General features: G+C 42.9%; 1 long non-coding RNA gene across 3 annotated transcripts in view; it reads left to right on the top strand.

Moving 5' to 3' along the window:
* LOC309647638 overlaps window positions 1-18,595 on the top strand; it is a 478,548-nt gene that overhangs the window by 250,615 nt on the left and 209,338 nt on the right. For all 3 annotated transcript variants that reach the window (XR_014256209.1, XR_014256210.1, XR_014256211.1), the window contains exon 7: window positions 14,279-14,432. This is a non-coding gene — a long non-coding RNA (uncharacterized lncRNA). The remainder of the gene's footprint in view (window positions 1-14,278; window positions 14,433-18,595) is intronic.

Raw genomic sequence — 18,595 nt, 5'->3', positions numbered from 1 at the left:
ACCCGTGTCCCCTGCATTGGCAGGTGGATTCTTAACCACTGCACCACCCGGGAAATCCTGATAATTGCTTTTATTTAGGAATGTTCACGTTTAAATGTTTAATTCTTAATTTTTGTTCTGCCTTGTACTTGTAGAATTACGTTTGGAATATGTCACTTTTTTCTCCTTTGTGGGCTCTTTGGACTCTTTAATCTTATATTTTGACTTGTGTGTGGTTTGCTTCTTTTCTTTTGACCTTCTCTCTCCCTTGTGCCTTCCTACCCGGCCCCTGCCTGCCAGGTCCCCACCCCTGAACAGTCATAGCTGTCTACTGCTAAGTAAAACAAAACAAAACAAAACACAAAACTTAATTGCTTAAAGCAATACCGTTTCACGATTTCTCATGATTCTGGGGTTCTCTGGGGCTCTGCTGGTCCCTCTATTCTGCGCCACCCCCCATCCTGCTGAGGGCTCAGTCGGCCTCTCATCTTCTGAGGCTTCTCTCCAACGCTGGGAGCCAGTGTTTCAAAATCCAGCCGAGTTTCTTACCTGGTGGCTAAATTCTAACGTTGCAAAGCAGAAGTTGCCAGATCTTCCTAAAGCACAGGCCCAGAACAGGTGCAGTGTCACCTCCACTCTTCCCTTTGGTGGTGAGAAGTCAAAAGGCCAGCCCAGAGTCAGGGGGCTGGGCAGTGGATCCCACCTCTTGCTGGGAAGCTACAGAGATTGTAACCAGCTTTGGTCCGTCACAACAGCTAAGCCACTTTTCTTTTCTGTTCATTAATATTTGGAGGTTTGGTCAGATCCATTTGTCGGACAGAGGGAGGGACTGAATGTTAATTTAGAAGTGAAGGCATATTTATAAGCCTACAAACCTACCAAGAAAGAAAAGGAAAAGGGAGAAAATTCTCAGATAAGGATGACTGTTACATTAAATAATCTGAACTTAAAATTTCTGGTTGTATGTAATTTACATCCCAGTTTGTTCCCTTCTTTCCAAAGTCACTTTGTGTATCCACGGCTCATTTCCTACTATCAGACAGACTCGTAACATATAAACGAGGAGCACTTCTCTACTTCAAGTACCAGAAAACCGAATTAGAGTGACTTAAATGAATAGGGGCTTTTCTCATGAAACAAGCAGCCCAGAGGTCAGTGGCTGCTGGCATTTGGTCAGCAGCTTAGTGACAGCAGGGCCAATGATGAGTTAATTTCTCTGGCCTTTCTGCTCCTGGTTGCCAGATGGCTGCCGCACATTTCGGCCCCCGTGTGCACATCCCAGCGGAAGGAAGGGATGGAGTTAGGGAGAGGGCTAGGACCCACCCGCAAAACACAAGCTCCCCCGGGACACAGGGGAGACCAGGCTTCTGTCTCACCCAGCAGACCGTCATCGCAGGGCCCCTCCCAGCTGGAACGAGGTTTCGGAGGAGGAAGGGTTATGAATGGAGGTGGGGCGTACAGGTCACCGCCCGGAGACGGCCCCAGCGACGCCACCTCCCGGTGCCTGGGGCGACGTGGCCCCTTTCTGCCCAGTGTGCAGTGGACCTGGTGAGCGGCTACTAGTGGATGGGCCATGGACACAGGAACTCAGGCCATCTCTGATTAGGTTCAGGGGAGCCTGAGCCCCAGCCTCAGGGGCTCCCCTTTAGAATGGCGTGAGGTGGACCAGTGGTTGCCACTTTGAAGGCAAGCCTGTGAAGAGGCTCCCTCTTGGACGTGGGTCCACTGGGGTCTGCCAGCCACCACGCGAGGGGCCTGGGGTGCCCCCTCCAGCCCCACTTGAGCCTTTTGGTGACTGCCGTGCTGGCCACCAGCTTGGCTGCAGCCTCAGGAGGGAACGTGGGCCAGACACATCCACAGAGCCCCATCTGACTCCCCATGTGCAGAAACTGCAACATAGTAAAAGTTTGCTGTCTTAAGTGGCTGAGTTTTAGGCTAACATGTCACATACACAGCAATAGATAGTTAAGACATTTGTTCTATCAATCAGCCATGTCAGTTACACCTGTACGTGATAATATTAAAAAAAATAAAACCCAAAAAACTTCTGGATGAGAAGCTTATCAAAAGTTTCCTGAAAGCTTAGGTAAATTAAGTGCACTGATTCTCCTTGCCCTCAAAGTTACTTCTCTCTTCAAAGAATACTAGCGTAATAAAGCATCGGATAAATTTTATGGAAATTATGTTGTTCTAGGAATGCTTGTTTAAATGTCTCATGGGTATGTTCTGACCCAGCTGTCCACGCCCAGATCCTGGTTTCTTTATTTGCAAGACTCTGAGTCTTCAGGCGGCTTTCTTGTGGACCACTGGCCGTCAGTTCTAACCGGTATTTTTGATGTTTGTACGTATTTGATAAGTAACTGGGTCCTAAAAGATGCGGACAGTCCCACAGGGTGGCAATCATTCCATCACGTTAGTTTCCAATTGTCCATCTGTCCGCCCTCACATCATTGTCCACGGCGCTTGCCATGTACGTGAGCTTTTGGGGGCTGATGATGAAAGAGAATTTGAACTTGAAACAGCAAATATCTGCTAGATAACAGTGGCTGGGTGCATGGAGACCGTCTCTGGTGCCGTGACCATCCTCCCTCCTGCCAAACATTTTTGTCCCTTGGAGCACCACGCAGGGCTCGCTTTATGTTCTGGAAACATTCCCTACTAAGCAGATTTGGCCTCATCGTTCTTATTTCTCATGTGGCAAATGTTTTTCTCCTACTAACGTGTGTTTCTGTGTGTACATGCATAAAATGAGGGGTTGGCCAGAAATGGAGACGGGCTTGTGCACGTGGGCTGCCTCTGTTAGCGCTAATGTGTCTTCCTCTGTCTGGCCTCACCCTGGGTTACTGGGACTCTACACGGAGACAACATCTCAGATTTATTATAATGTGAGGGAGGTAAGAGTCCCTCAATACATGCTCCTAGAAGATGATGACTTTCCAGTCTCTGTTCTGTGGCGATCAACATAGAAGCAGCCGAGGTAATTTGACCACGTTTATAATTAACTACTCAGAAAAAGGAAAGAATTAGAATATATACATTATGATAGAATTTCATGCAGCCAGGTAGATGCCGATGTAACGTTTCCCTTTTCTCAACGTAAAATGGCCCCAAAGATTAATTTCACTAGGTCATAAAACTCTGCTTTCTTTTTAAGCGAATGTGGTTTCTTTTCCAATAGATAAGAAAGGACATTCAGCGGCTTCAGGTTATGTGAGGTGAGGAAATCAGGGGAGGCTAAGAGGATAGACGGTGCCCAGTGAACACAGCCGGAGAGCCCGGGTTCTGCTGGCAGCACCTTTATCTAGCGGGTGAGAGCAGGAAACAGGGCGGACTGAAGTCACTTTTCCAGGACTGAACAAGTACATTCTCGTTACTGGCCTCAGATCATTGGAGGTTCTGTTTAGTTTCTGCCTCTTCCCACTTGATACTTATTTCTAGTTCCCAAGGAAGATCTTCCCCCGCCTCCAAGGTGGTGGTCAGTACACAAAGAATTCCCTGTCTGGCAGATGTGACTATTTTTCACATGATCATTATCATAGTAACTGTTATTTACCACGTTAAAGATACTCCTGTTCAGATGCTTTGAATATTACGAACCCTCATCATTTTTAAACCCGTGACTTATCCCAAATGAAATGTTAGGTCAACTGGAGTCTTTAGTGACTATCGGAGAAATAAAACAGAGCAAAAAGAAAAAAATACTCCACAAACCCATAACCACAGAAGAAAACTCCAGTGTCCTGTGCTGGGGTTTCAATGTAGTGTAAAGTAAATTCACACATAGTTGCTAAAATCCAGTTTCACCTCCAGGACTGTTAACACCCTACCTGTCTATGAGGTTGGAGGAGAAGGAGTTTGGCTCCTAGTGATATTTAGTTACTCTAATGCTCAATCCTTGGGCCATTATTTAAATATTTTGTAAATATACACACATCATCATCATCATCATTTCTGTGGTACTTGTTTGTGGCATGAGAATAATAATTTGAAACTTTATACAGTATCATCTAATAATTAATCCAGGATCTGAAAACATTTCTAACTAGTGTTTTCCATGAAATCTTTTTTAAAAAAGAGAAATTCGGTTGCTTTAAAAAAAATCTGCAGCCCCTGCAGCTGCATCAATTGCTTTTTACGACATGAATGTTCAATTCATTTAGATCTCCTAGAAAAAGAGACCTTACATGGGCAATGCTAATATCTCATCAATGTTGTAAAAACCTGCTAAAATTCATATTGTTTCAAGGAGGGTATTGTATTCATTTGATGTCATGTGCAGGTGGGAAAGCTAATTTTATAGGGCTTTTTTTTTTTTTTTTAACTTTCCTCTCAGACCTCCCTTGGAATTTGGAAATATTCTCTTATATGAGCTCCAAATTCTCTTTATTACAATAGTATATTTTCTCATGTAATTTGGTTTATTGGGTGGCACTAACTTTACCACTTTGAATGGAAGAATAAGACCCATCATCCTGTCACGTGACTTGTCATTCTATGTCACCTGCTTCTAAGCATCCTTTGTCCCTAGGATGCTAGGGTTCTGGGGGCCACACGCTCTGGGGGCTGAGCTCCCTGAAATAGAAGCCGTGTTTGTCATTTTTGTCACTAACATGACTTAGTATCGTGACATCAGTCAAGGTGTGGTCTTGCCAGATGGTAAACATGTAAAAAGAATACAGCTTCCTTCTGGCAGTAAAAGAGATTAGTTGAAGGAAGTTAGCTGTGACAAGATGGGGTTGGAGAATGAAATCAAAGGGCTTGTTTATAAGGGTCTAGAGATAATCTGCTATCTTCATTATGAAGAGGGCTCAGCCTGTGGGACTTCAGTCCTGGTAAAATCATTTGGGGAAAATATGTGGCTCCTGGTTCCGTGCCTTTTCTGTGGAAGATGTCCACGTGTGCTTCATAGAAAAACTCTCCCTGATAGGTGAGCGGATTTCTGATTCCTGGAAATTTTTAATTAAAAAAATTGAATAAGTAAATCTGCCTTCGGAAATTCATATTTTTATCTTGAACGTAGGGACAGTTTGTTATCATTGAGATAACCTACATGTTTTTGGTGTTCAAAATGTATGCCATACTTAAGAGAATCTGATATTAAGAGAATCTGACCTATTATATTATGTTAAAGATGTCAACTATGTGATTAAGCTACTGATTTTAGACTTGAGATATTGAAATGTGTAAGAGAATCTGACTAAGCTCTAAAGTACTGGTTATAAATACTTTATAAGATGTGTAAGTTGAAAGCTTATGCAAAATTGGGTTTTTGCAGGCTAATTTTAATAATTTGAATATTAGCTTAAAAAAATCTGGTGACTATAGATCAGGGTCTCTGGGCACAAAAAGGCCCCTTTCAACATGAAGACACTCACAGAGACACTTCATATTGATGTGGAGACAGAAGTCCTGCCCATCGAGAAGTGCCACCGCCGCCTCCTTGCCCTGATGTCCCTGCACCAAGTGGAGCCATACCCGCCACCCAGGTCACCCCTCACCTGCAGCCACCTCTCCTGGGTCACTTTCTTTTTCTTTTTTTTAAAAAAAATTATTTATTTTTGGCTGAGTTAGGTCTTTGTTGCTGTGCACGGGCTTTCTCTAGTTGCAGCGAGTGGGGCTACCCTTCGTTGCATTGTGCAGGCTTCTCATTGCGGTGGCTTCTCTTGTTGCAGAGCATGGGCTCTAGGCATGAGGGCTTCAGTAGTTGTGGCACGCGGGCTCAGTAGTTGTGGCTCGCAGGCTCTAGAGTCCAGGCTCAGTAGTTGTGGCGCACGGGCTTAGTTGCTCTGTGGCATGTGGGATCTTCCCGGACCAGGGCGTGAACCCATGTCCCCTACATTGGCAGGCGGATTCTTAACCACTGCACTGCCAGGGAAGCCCTTTCCTGGGTCGCCTTCTGTACTGTGTTGCCATCCTTTACTTCTCTCTCTATCTCTCATGTTACCCAGGAGCTTCCTAAGTATTTATTCTTATTTCTACCCCACCACCTACCAAAGCTGATGTTTTGTTCGTGTCTTTGTACGAGGCTCTCTGAGTCTAAAAGACCCTCTACAGTGCTATACAACCTCGTTCTAGAACCCGGAAAGCTTTACCATTGAATTCAGGAGCTGAGACCACCCCGTGTGGAGCAGCAATGAGCAGGTGGTCCCACAGCTCTCGGAGGTTCTGATCTACTGGCTCGGTGTGGGCCTCAGGAAGCAATGTTTAAGAAAGTTCCAGAGGATTCCAGTGTGCTAAGTGCTGGGTTGCAGGGAGGTGATTAGAATCCGGAAGCAGTTTAAAAGCACCAGATTTTTAAAATGAATGCTCAGAATTCTGGTTAGCATGTAGGCAATGAGAAGAGCGAGAAAATGATGGCAGTTTGGGGCAAAGACCCTTCCCCTGCACCCCACCCCTCATTCGGAACCTCTGCTAATGGCTCTGGGGCCTGTGAGTATCGGAAGCAGTGGAGGCCTTGGTTTCTATGGGTCTCAGTGGAGAGAATGATCATCGCTGGTGTTTCACCCCTGACCTGGGAAAGTGTCTGGAAAACTGACAAGGAGCCCAGGCTGAGGGCTAGAAGCAGCAGATCGTGGCTGAGAGAGATATGGGGACCTTTGTGTCACCACCGCCCCCCGAGGCTGTGTAGAGGCCCTGGGCCTCCACGAGACCGAGGAAGAGCTGGACAGGCAGGTGGCGGCAGCAAGACGGGCCGGTTCTCTGCGTGTGCATGTGACCTAGAGGGAGGGACTGCCCTGGATCCACCCCTGCAAGGACACGGCCTTGGCTCCTGGACTCGGCCCCAACACAGTCCCGCCCAAATTGAAGTCCACTCAGTATACAGAGGGAGGAAGACCGGCCAGACCCAAGCCTAGAGGAAAAGCTCAAACCTGGTGGAAGAGATATTTGAGTTGAAATATTCAATTAAAAAGAGTACTTCACTGTCTAAACCTGAAGACACGATTTCCTAACTAGAGAGTTGATTGACAAATTAAAGATGAGGTGGTCACTGTGGAGACACAGCTTTAAGAGCCAGAAGGTTAGGTGGACGGAATATCTCAAAACAGAGCACAATTACAGAGAGATGGAAAAATGGGGAAAAATGCATTTGGTGGAAATCCAGCCTGCTTTAAGAGTAAAACACTCCATCTCGGTGAGGAAATAGTTGGTAACTTGTTTTCAGAAAACAGTGGAAATTATGAGAGATAACTGTTAATGGAATAGAAGAGGGTGGTAGAATTTACATATTAATTAGAGGAAAAAGAATAGTTAGAGACAGACTAACAAAACCAAGGAGAATTTTTTTAAAAAGGAAGAAATGACAATTTGAAATATTTAGTAATTCTGAAGGAAGATGGAGTATATAATCAATGGTATTAGCCATTATGGGGGCAAATGGGCTAGATTTTGTACTATAACACAAACCCATTTATGTACAATTTGTAATAATCACACTTAAAACAAACGAACACAGAACACTCGAACATAAGGGTCAGAAGAGAATAACCAAAAAACAAGGCACGAGGCAATATTAAACAAAATGAAACTCGTAAAACACTGACCAAAAAACCCCTAAAAAGTATAAACCAGGAAAGGCAATATGTTAATGTATAATATAATTAATGTCATAATATAGTAAAATAATAATTTGCATTTAATGTTAAGCATCCATGAGACCAAATAGGGAGACAGAGTGATCATGAAAAGAAACCAGTCTCAGACCTCAGAGCGTCAGAAACAGCAGCTAACTGTCAGTGGGAATGTAAACTGAGACAGCCACTCTGGAGAACAGCGTGGAGGTTCCTTAAAAAACTAAAAATAGAACTATCATATGACCCAGCAATCCCACTACTGGGCATATACCCAGAGAAAACCATAATTCAGAAAGAGTCCTGTACCACAATGTTCATTGCAGCTGTATTTACAATAGCCAGGACATGGAAGCAACCTAAGTGTCCATCGATAGACGAATGGATAAAGAAGATGTGTCACATATATACAATGGAATATTATTCAGCCATAAAAAGAAATGAAATTGAGTTATTTGTAGTGAGGTGGATGGACCTAGAGTCTGTCATACAGAGTGAAGTAAGTCAGAAAGAGAAGAACAAATACTGTATGCTAACACATAGATATGGAATCTAAAAAAAAAAAATGGTTCTGAAGAACCTAGGGGCAGAACAGGAATAAAGACGCAGACGTAGAGAATGGACTTGAGGACACGGGAAGGGGAAGGGTAAGCTGGGATGAAGTGAGAGAGTGGCATGGACATATATACACTACCAAATGCAAAATAGATAGCTGGTGGGAAGCAGCCACATGGCACAGGGAGATCAGCTCGGTGCTTTGTGACCACCTAGAGGGGTGGGATAGGGACGGTGGGAGGGAGATGCAAAAGGGAGGAGATATGGGGATGTATGTATATGTATAGCTGATTCACTTTTTTGTACAGCAGAAACTAACACACCATTGTAAAGCAACTATACTCCAATAAAGAGGTAAAAAAAAACCAACAGCAGCTAATTATGCAAGACCAAAACTATGCAAATGCTATATGTGATGAGAGCATGTTTATAAAAGGAAACTCGAATATATCTTTTTCAAGAATGGACAGATCTAGTAGACAAACAAAAAGTGAAGCCTGGAGAAATTGAATAACACGATCAACAAACAAAATTGTAGCTGTAAATGTAAGCTCGCATCTCCCAAGTAGAGGCTATATGTTTTTCGTATGACTTTCACACAAAAGGTGTTCATTAGTTAGCCATGGAGAAAAACTTAGTAGAGATTTTCAGGCCACAGAGTCTGTTAAGAGGTCGTTAAAAACATCTTACTGCTTGAAAACTAAGAAACACTCCCATAAAATCTTTGGATCAAAGACAGAATAAAAAGTGAGATCACAAACTACCTAGAAAGCAACCAGGAGGAAACCTCATACCAAATGTTGTGGGCACAGCTGAACTCGGAACAGCTTATAGCTCAAATCATTTTGTTATTAAGGAAGAAATACTCAAGATAAAGGAACTAAGGAAAGATAAAATCAAAAAATCACCTGAAGGTATTAGAAAAGGAAAAACAAAATAAACCCAAGAAACCAGGAAGGGAGAATGGCTAACGATCAAAGCTGAATTTAATGAAATAAAAAATGCACAACAAAGAAATTCAGAAAGGATAATTTAAACCAAAAACCTGTTTTTCTTAAAGATCAGCAAAATAGGACTTTGCAAGTGTTCTGATTCATGAAAAAGAAAAAATAACACTAAAAAAATGAACACACTTTGACAGACCATTCATTACATGGACTCAGCTTGAAAAAACAAATTATAAAGAGAGAACTAAAATGGAGTGTAATTCCTACCAGGCAGGAGATGCTGACCAAGGAGGTTATTTAAAATAGAAGAGACAAGACTTTTGCTACTGATGAGCAGATCTCTTAAAGACTTTTCTAGCTTATCATATGGTGATTCATTGACTAAAACTAAACTTTAAAGTATCTTTAAACTTGAAAGATGAGGGAGTCAACCTGTTTATAGTGGTGACATTCAGTATAATAGTTATTGGTGAGCTACACGTTCAAGGACTATAGCCTGGGCAATCTATAACCCAAGGTCATTAATGTCACCACAATCCACAGTTTAATAATTTGCTTTCAATGTGTGTTTACATTTGAAAATATTGCTAAGTTGGCAGAGAAGACTAATATCAGTCAAGACAGATCTAGAAAGCAGAAAACTGTCAAATGTTTAGCGATATGCTAAGGGATTAAATACATGGAATTTCTCTGATTTTGAACAATAGTAACAACATAACCTGGAACTAGAGAAACCAATATTATGTCACAGGTCAAAGAAGCAATGGTTTCTGTTACTATATATAATGCTTTTTCAATATTTGATACTTATGCTATATGTGATGCTTATTCACCTAAAATGAAACTTGAGCTTGAAAATGGACGAAAATAAGAATAACTTTGTATAAATGGAAAATAGCATTTAGGGAAAGAGCTAAAAAGTCTTGATTCAACTTTTTTCTGTGCCTTTACGCCTCTTTCATAGACATCTGAAGTCACCATCTGAAAGAAAATAAAACAAAGAAAAACGCAAAAAATTTTTAAAGAAACACAGAGACACACATAGTAATAAAGTAGTTCACCCACGTAAGCATTTTGACATTCTCTGTCGCATACAATCCCCTTAAAAACCCTGAAGAGCGTGGCGGGTATGCTTTTCCTTATACACGTGAAGGAACTAAGATTCATGTACACTGAATTGAGGAAAGCCATGTGGAGACAAATGGCAACTGAAGATTCAATGTTGTTTTGACAAGTCTTTCATCTCCTTGGTTAAATTTATTCCTCAGCATTTTATTCTTTGGATGCTATTTTAAATGGAATTATTTTATTAATTTCATTTTCAGATTGTTTATTCCTGGTGTACAGAGACATAAGTTTTTGTGTGTGTTTATCTTGTATCCTGCGACTTTGCTGAATTCATTTATTATCTTTGGTCATTTTTTTGTGGATTCTTTGTAATTTTCTAGATGCAAAATTTTGTCATCCATAAATAGGGTTAGTTTTAAACATCCTTTCCAATTTGATGTCTTTTTTTCCTTGCCTAAATTCTCTGGCTAGGGCTTCCAGTATGATTACAAATAGCCATGGTGAAAGTAGGCAACCTTGTCCCGTTCCTAATTTAGGGACTGATTTTAGTCTTCCGCCGCTGACTATGATCTTAGCTGATGTTTTTTCCTAAATGTTCTTTATCATGTTGAAGAGTTCTTGTCTGTTCCTAGTTTGCTGAGGGTTTTTTTTCGTGAGAGGGTAATGAATAATGTCAAATGCTTTTTCTGTATCTACTGAGATGATTATTCTATTAATGAGGTATATTACATGGATTTTCTTATGTTGAAACACCCTTGCATTCCTGGGATAAATTTGGGAAGTTTTGGCCACTGTTTCTTCAAATACTTTTTCTTCCCCTTTCTGTCTCTCTTCTCCTTCTGGGCCTCCCATAATTCGTGCGTTGGTATTTTTGATAGCAAGCCATAGGACCCTAAGGCTTTGTTCATTTATTTCCTTTTTCTTTTTCTCACTGCTTCTCAGACTGGGTAATTTCAACTGAACTCTCCTTAAGTTCGCTGATTATCTCTTCCGCCTGTTTGAATCTGCTGTTGAATACCTCTAGTAAAATTTTAAATTTCAGCGGTTTTATTTTCAGCTCCAGAAGTTTTATTTCATTCTTTTTTTATAATTTCTAACTCTTTTTAAAATTTATGTTATATTTTTTTACTGACTCACTCACTCATTGTCCGCCTGATTTCCTTCTGTTCTTTGTCTGTGGTTGCTTTCAGTTCTTTGAGCATATTTAAGACAGTTTGGAGACTTTTTCTAGTAAGTCCAATGTTCGGGATGTTTTTGTTAATTTCTCTTTTATTTTCCCCGTGAATGGGTCATACTTTCCTGCTTCTCTGTATGCTTTGTAATTTTTGTTGAGAACTGGACGTTTTGAATGCTGTGATGTGGTGACTAAAAATCAGATTCTACTTCCTCTCCAGGGGTTCCTGTTGTTACTTGAGGAAGGCTGCGCTGTTGCTTTGTTTGTGACTTTTCCAAACCATTTTTGAAAAGACTATATTCTTTGTCACATGTGGTCACTGGAGTATCTGTTTTGTTATCTCTGCAGCCAGTCAATGACTTGCCAGAGATTTCCTTAAATATGTGGGTCCAATAAGAAAAGAAACAACTGTACCTGTCTCTTTAAATTTCCATGGACCAATGTAAGTGCAGAAGCCACTTCAGTCAGTGGGCATTGATAGAATGACCAGTCTCTGTGCTGGCCCCCCAGCTATAAAGCAGTGCTCGAAATGGGCAATTCCTGTTTTTGGAGGACTCCCTAAGCTTTTAGTGAAAGATATCTTAACAAAATATGTATTTTTAGTATGTAATAATAACTCTACACAAGAGAGTTATTTTTGCTATTTTTATTTTCTGATTATTAACAGGGTTTAGAGAGATCAATTCCTGATGTAGGTCTAATAGAAAACTAATTTTAAAAGTCTTACAAAAGAGGGAGAACTTAGAGATAATCTTGAGTCAAACTCTCATTTTATATGATACCTAAAAATGGTAATTGAATGAGAATCCAACTTCATGTTTTGTTAAGTAAGAATTAATTCTGAATTAATTATAAGTATATCGTGCATGTTAATATATCAAAATCCTAAGTGTTTTGCATTAAATTCTTAAAAATCTGAATTCATGGTAAAAGCCATGTTGTATAAAATTTAGCTCCTGTATTCATTAACTCTTTTAAGAAGCAAATGTTTCAGTTAAGGAGAAATGTTTCTGAGGCCGTTATGCGTCTCATACGTGTGTCTGGATTAATTTTGCGTTTGAAATATTTTATGCAACTTGATAAAAATTACATTAACCACAGATAATTAAAAAATAGTATAATATGAAAATTCACTTTAGGTGTGTATAGTTTTCTACTCCGCTCTGTGCCATTTGGAAAGTTTACAAAATTTTATGAAGAGATAATTAAATAGATGCATACATATATACGTGTATGTGTATCTTTAAAATTTTCTTTTCAGAGAATAGAAAAGAAATGTTAACCTTAAAGAAAATCGTAATTATCCCATGGCTCTGGACACCTCTTTAAAGATCCTGCTGGGCAGTGAGGTTGATTGGGTGAGACCATCACGTGACATGAGCATCAGCTAGCTACAGGCCAAGTCCGTCCTGATGGTGTTAACGGAGAGGGTGAATTATTTAACTGGGAGACTATGATTCTCAGCTTAGATACTAATTTTCTAGCTACTGCAACTATATTTCATTCTCACTTTAAACACACCTGGCAAGAGAGACTCAGCATGAACAGATGTGTGGAGCTGCGACAGTTCATTCTCTGAGAACCTCCACCTTTGTTTTCTCCTTTGAGAGATGAATGTGATTCCTAGAGCTCTTCTAGGAGCTGTCGGCATTTTGCTTGGGTCGCCATCCTTTCGAGGCCTGTTTTGCTCTTTGATTTGCCGTTTCTCAGCAAGTCTCTTCTTTCCCCCTTTCCCGCGTGTGGCATCCAAGACGTGGCCCCGCAGCCTCAAGCCTCAGCCAGACTCTGCCCAGGAATGTGTGCAGCTGCCACCGGGCGGGCAGGGACTTCACAGTTGCTCTGCCGTGCAATCCAATGAACACAGGAAACATTCCAGTGGGAAACTAATACTGCTTTAGGGAAAACTCACGGGGAGGGAAAACAGGTGAGACCACATTATCTCATCCCGTGGAAACCAGGGCACCGCTCGGCCTTATCTTCGGATAATTTACTTCTGAGCACACCGTGGTGTGACTTTTCCTCTTTCTCCAGTGTGGCTAGGGGTGTGTTTTCAATTCCCTGGCACCATGAGGTGCCAAAAGATCGCTGAGGGAGTTTGCGATGTGTTTGCTTCAGAGCTTCCCGGGCTCCGTACGGAGCGCTTTCGCTTGAGGAGAGTTGGAGATCACCCCCTCCCCCCCGAAATAAAAAGAACGAAATTCTGCCACTTGCTGCAACATGGATGAACCTAGAGATGATCATACTAAGTGAAGTCAGTGAGACAGAGAAAAATGTCGTATGATATCACTTACATGTGGAATCTAAAAAAAATACTGTGTGACACAAACGAACTTATATACAAAACAGAAATAGATCCACAGACATAGAAAATAAACTTACGGTTACCAAAGGGGAAAAGGGGGAGGGATAAATTAGGAGTTTGAGATTAACATATATACACTACTATATATAAAATAATCAACAAGGACCTACTGTATAGCACAGGGAACTATACTCAATATTCTGTAATAGCCTATAAGGGAAAAGAATCTGAAAAAGTATATATATACACACACACACACACACACACACACACACATACACACATATATATGAACTGAATCATTTTGCTGTACACCTGAAACTAACACAACATTGTAAATCAACTATACTTCAATAAAAAATGAGCTCGAGGTCTCTTCTTAGAACTTTTATAAAGTGAAAAGTAAGTTTCAGTAGAGAGTCAACTGCACGGCAGGGCTCAGGACGGGTGATGGACGGCAAAACAGGCTCTTGCTCTCCTGCTGTCCCCCTCGCTCCCGAGGCTGGGTTTTCTTGACTTCCTTCCTTCCTTCCTTCCTTTCCTTCCTTCCTTCTCTCTTTCTCTCTTTCTCTCTTTCTCTTTGCCCTTCTTTCTCCTCTCACAGGTCAGAGTGTAGCCCGTCTATGGGCCCGCAGACCCCTTTCTCAAAGCATTTGTGCTAAATTTATATATTTATTGGTTTTAGAAATCAACAAAAGATTCTGATACACGTTGGATGTGACTGAAAAGAAGCTGCCAAAATTGTGCTCCAAGAAGAACAAGGCTTTGTACTTCATCAGAGAATCTGGTGGCTTTCATGAGCCAGAGAACAACAGTGCTTATGAAGTAGTTTCACGAAGGTAAGTCATGCCCAGACTCAGGATCAGGAGCTGGGGAAGAGCAGGTGTTCGGGGCATTGATGCCATCCCATCCCCTCCGCTCTGGGTCTAGGGATGCTCTGAGAGCCGCCAGGGCCAGGCTGGGTGACTTCACAGCGGGTCACACGAGGTGGAAAGCTGGCTGGGACTGGCAACGCAGATGCCCTGTGAGCTTTGGAGTGAATGGGGTGCAGGGAAGTGAGGCTCTCGGAGCAAATCTTCATGAGCAGCTACCTGTGTTGATGACTAAGCGGTTTTACTTGGCTCCTGTCTTGTTTTCTTGGAGCGAGTAGCCTGGTTATTTGGCTTGTTGTCAGTGTTATTTGTCACAGGGACAGGAAGGTATCTTGGGTTTATTTTTGAGACTGCGTTACCTGGCCGTGTGGGCATCTCATGATGGGGTATCATGGTTATTACACTTACGTTACATGGCTTTTCCATGAGATCGTGAAAACATGATAGCACATTATCTTTTTATCATGATAAACATGTTGCTTCGTAGCAATTTTCTGGCAGATTTTCAAGTGAAATGGACAATAGATTGACAAAACAAAACGATCTCAAAAGCTTCTCTCCCCAACTCCACCAGCCTCATGGAAAAGCTCTCTGATCACAGAATTACACAAATGACCATAAACCTTGGCACTGGGGGGTGATGCTGGCAGGATCTAGTAGTGAGAATAAATGCTGTGCTGGAGGGGAATGGACCACACTGACCCTTTGTGCAAGGTTATGCTCTGTCTGAGGTTGCTGTTTGCCCTATGGCAGGCCAGCTGTGGAGGACCCAGCGGACGACTTCCGCTGGCCTCAGAGGTCATGGTATATTCACACCAGTTTTTTTTTTTTTTTAATGTGTGTGTCATTGCACAAACTCTTTCAGATTTTGTGAACTCTGCTGAACCATATTATTTACTCAGGCATAAGTAAAGGCCATTCAGTTAACTAATCACATTTAGCAAATGCTTCTTTTGCAGCGTACCTTACCAAGCCCTGCAAGATTCCTTGCAATTACAAAGACCATTTGTGGTTCCTGAAAGCCAGGCATGCCAGATTTAGTATTCCAAGGCAAAGACACTGTATATAAGCAAAGTAGGTTAATAACCTGGTTTATGTATTTAGACGTATTTCCAAAAGCACATATGCTTTATTTTCTCTTGACAAACTAGGGCCTGTCCTGAGAAGCAGAAGCCAGATGATGAGGGTCTAGAATCATGTCATATGAAGAGAGTCGGGAGAAGTAGGCATTTTTAGCCTGGGGAAGAGAATACACAATGGGGGCAAGATAGTTGTCTTTAAACATTTGAGAAGCTGTCAGGTGGGAAAAGGATTAGACTGATTCTGTGAAACTCCAGAGGGCATAAATATGGTGGAAGTTTCAAGGAAGCAGATTTGGGTTGAAAGAAATGTCTAACAATTTGAGTTACACATAAACAAGTGATGTGTTCTAAAACACTGCAGGGTGGTTTCAAGGAAGGAATTTCTGCACCAATTAATCCATGGACACTTGGATTAGATATTTCTTAAGGTACCTTTCTTTTATTTTTAAAGATTTATTTATTATTTATTTATTTATTTTATTTATTTTTGGCTGCGTCGGATCTTAGTTGAGGCACGTGGGATCTTTCGTTGCTGCACACAGGCTATTCGTTGTGGTGTGCGAGCTTCTCTCTAGTTGTGGCGTGCAGGTTTTCTCTTCTCTAGTTAAGGCGCATGAGCTCAGTAGTTGTGGCGCACAGGCTTAGTTGCCCCACGGCATGTGGGATCTTATTTCCCTGACCAGGGATCAAATCCGTGTCCCCTGCGTTGTAAGGCGGATTCTTTACCACTGGACCACCAGGGAAGTCCCTCTTAAGGTACCTTTCAACTCAACATTCTATGATTCTTGGATACACAAATTCCACGTTACACAAAGAGTTGGTTTTGTTGCCCACAATCAGTGTCAATAGCAAATCCACAGCTGTCCCAATATCCAAATGTAAACAGGGCATAGAGGCCCCTTGAGACCGTATCCAGTGAGCTCTCCTCCCCAGTCTACAGCCGAAGGCCTTCCTGGTGGGTCTAGGTTTCTCTTTTTGACCAAGAACATCACACATGTGATGGTCCAGGCTGGTCCTTCTGCCTGGAATTTCTCCATTCTGCTTCCCTGTATCAACTCTGTAATCTCAATGCCAACGTCTCTCCTTCTGGGGAAGCCGTTTCTCGTCAGCAGGTACCCCTGCCACACTTGGAAAACCCGCATAGCCCCGTGCTCTGCCCTTTCACGATTCCTCGCTCCAGCTGGGGTCCTTTGTTCACGTTTGTCTTTCCTGTCGGACTTGAACCTTGTGAGGGCCGAGGCAGGCCACAGACTCACGGCAGTATCGGCAGCATCTTAACACACCTCCGAGCACAAAGTGTCTCATTAGAAATATCTGCTAGATGAAGGTTATCCTCGTGCATTTTGAGATTCTCATGTATACTGATAGCAGGTTTACTTTTAAAATTTCAAGAACTCAGGCATTGTGTGTGGTACCAGAGTGCATCTCTGAGAGGGCTGTGGATGTTTAGGAATCGGAAAGCTTTTGAAGGTTTTTAAGAGTTTTGTATCCTTACCATATCGTTACTTGCAGGATTTCATTCCCAGGGAGATGCCTTTGGAGTTCTTGGGGCAGCTGGGCCCACAGGTCACCTCAACTCTCCACCCAACAGCAACAAAAGGCATGGTCAGAATTGCCTGATTTGGGGGCAGAGTGAGCCTGGAAGGGAAAGAAGTGCTCATAGTGAGAAAAGGCAAGAATTTCAAGTGGTTACCCTGAGCTTCTTGGGAGTTTGGGGACCAGACTGAAAAGAGAGATCCTGGTTTTTTGAGCCGTGTGACTCCACAAAACCATCTTCTTCCTCCCGCCCAATCCATCCTGTTTGTCCTGAGGAAAGTGTAGGCCCTGTGGCGGGCAGCTGCACAGATGGGACGCACGGCCCAGGCTCACGCAGAACATTCTCAGGGCTGCCCGCTGACAGAGCAGTAAGTTACTTTATCCAGGGAAGAGGTGGTAATAACAGTTACGACCCCTTTTGTAGCTATTGCCATTGTCCTAGGACTATCAGCCCAAAACGTGGCTTTCGTAGTGAAAATGAGAGACGGGATGGGCCTGGAGCCACCGCTGGGGGTGTGGTCCAGGGACGCGCCCCGCCTGGTCTCACTTGGGGGTGGGGCTGGAGATGCTGTTTCCCAGGCCTGAGGTTGTGTCTGTGATGAATCCTCCTTGCCCTCCGCTGGCCATAGTCAAGTCAGCAAGCATTTCCTGAGAAACTGAGAGGGACACTGTGATGAGTAAGAATCTACACTGAGGATCTTCGGGGGCTTAAAGGTACAAACAGCCTGGGCCCGTGGGCCTCAGGGCCTTGTTTGGGGACACATGGATTAAACGTGTGACCTTAGCCCCATCAGCAAGATACTCAGGTCAGTAGAGCCTGCAGGTGTGTGTGTGTGTCTGAGTCTCATAGGGAGCAATTCATTCTTATCTTCCTGTAAAGCAGCACATGGGAGAGGGAGCTTCCCAAAGCAGCGGTGCTGGGAGCGGGTCAGTGGCAGGGACTCGAGAACCATGACGGGTGTGAGCGCCACGTGGCACCGACGGCCTACGGCGGGTTAGGAGCTTGGCAAACAGCCTCTTGGATCCTACAGCTTGAGGAACAGTGCAGTCAAGTCAGAGAAGAGGAATAAATGAAAACTGACCAGTGAGAAGATTGTCAAAATAATTATCCGCGAAAGAATGAGAAAGAAATCTGGCTTCTGGAGGAGCAGCTGTCCTCCTGGAACCAGCGTCTCTGCTGGCACGTCCGTCTCTGATGTGACCCCGGCTGGGGGTGCTGAGAGGACCCTCTAATCCCGAGGTGACTCTTTGCGAATGGCTGCCTGTGTGTGCACGTGCGCGTGTGCGTGTGGGTGTGTGTGTGTATTCCTGCAGGAACCCACAGCCCAAGTGAACACAGAATCGTTGTCTCCAGGGCTGTCAGCCTGTCACTTTTGATGAGTCCTAGATTTGAAAAGGAAAAAAGAAACACATCACTCACATCCAACCAATAAGCAATATGCAGGCCACATGACTGGCGCTCTCTCTCTCTCTTTCTCTCTCATTCTCTCTCACTCGCTCGCTCGCTCTCTG

The sequence above is a fragment of the Balaenoptera physalus genome, assembly GCF_965194825.1.
Source record: "Balaenoptera physalus genome assembly, chromosome: 18".
Classification (NCBI taxonomy): domain Eukaryota; kingdom Metazoa; phylum Chordata; class Mammalia; order Artiodactyla; family Balaenopteridae; genus Balaenoptera; species Balaenoptera physalus.
The sequence above is the reverse complement of the archived record's forward strand: the minus strand, read 5'-3'. Positions and strand labels throughout refer to the sequence as shown.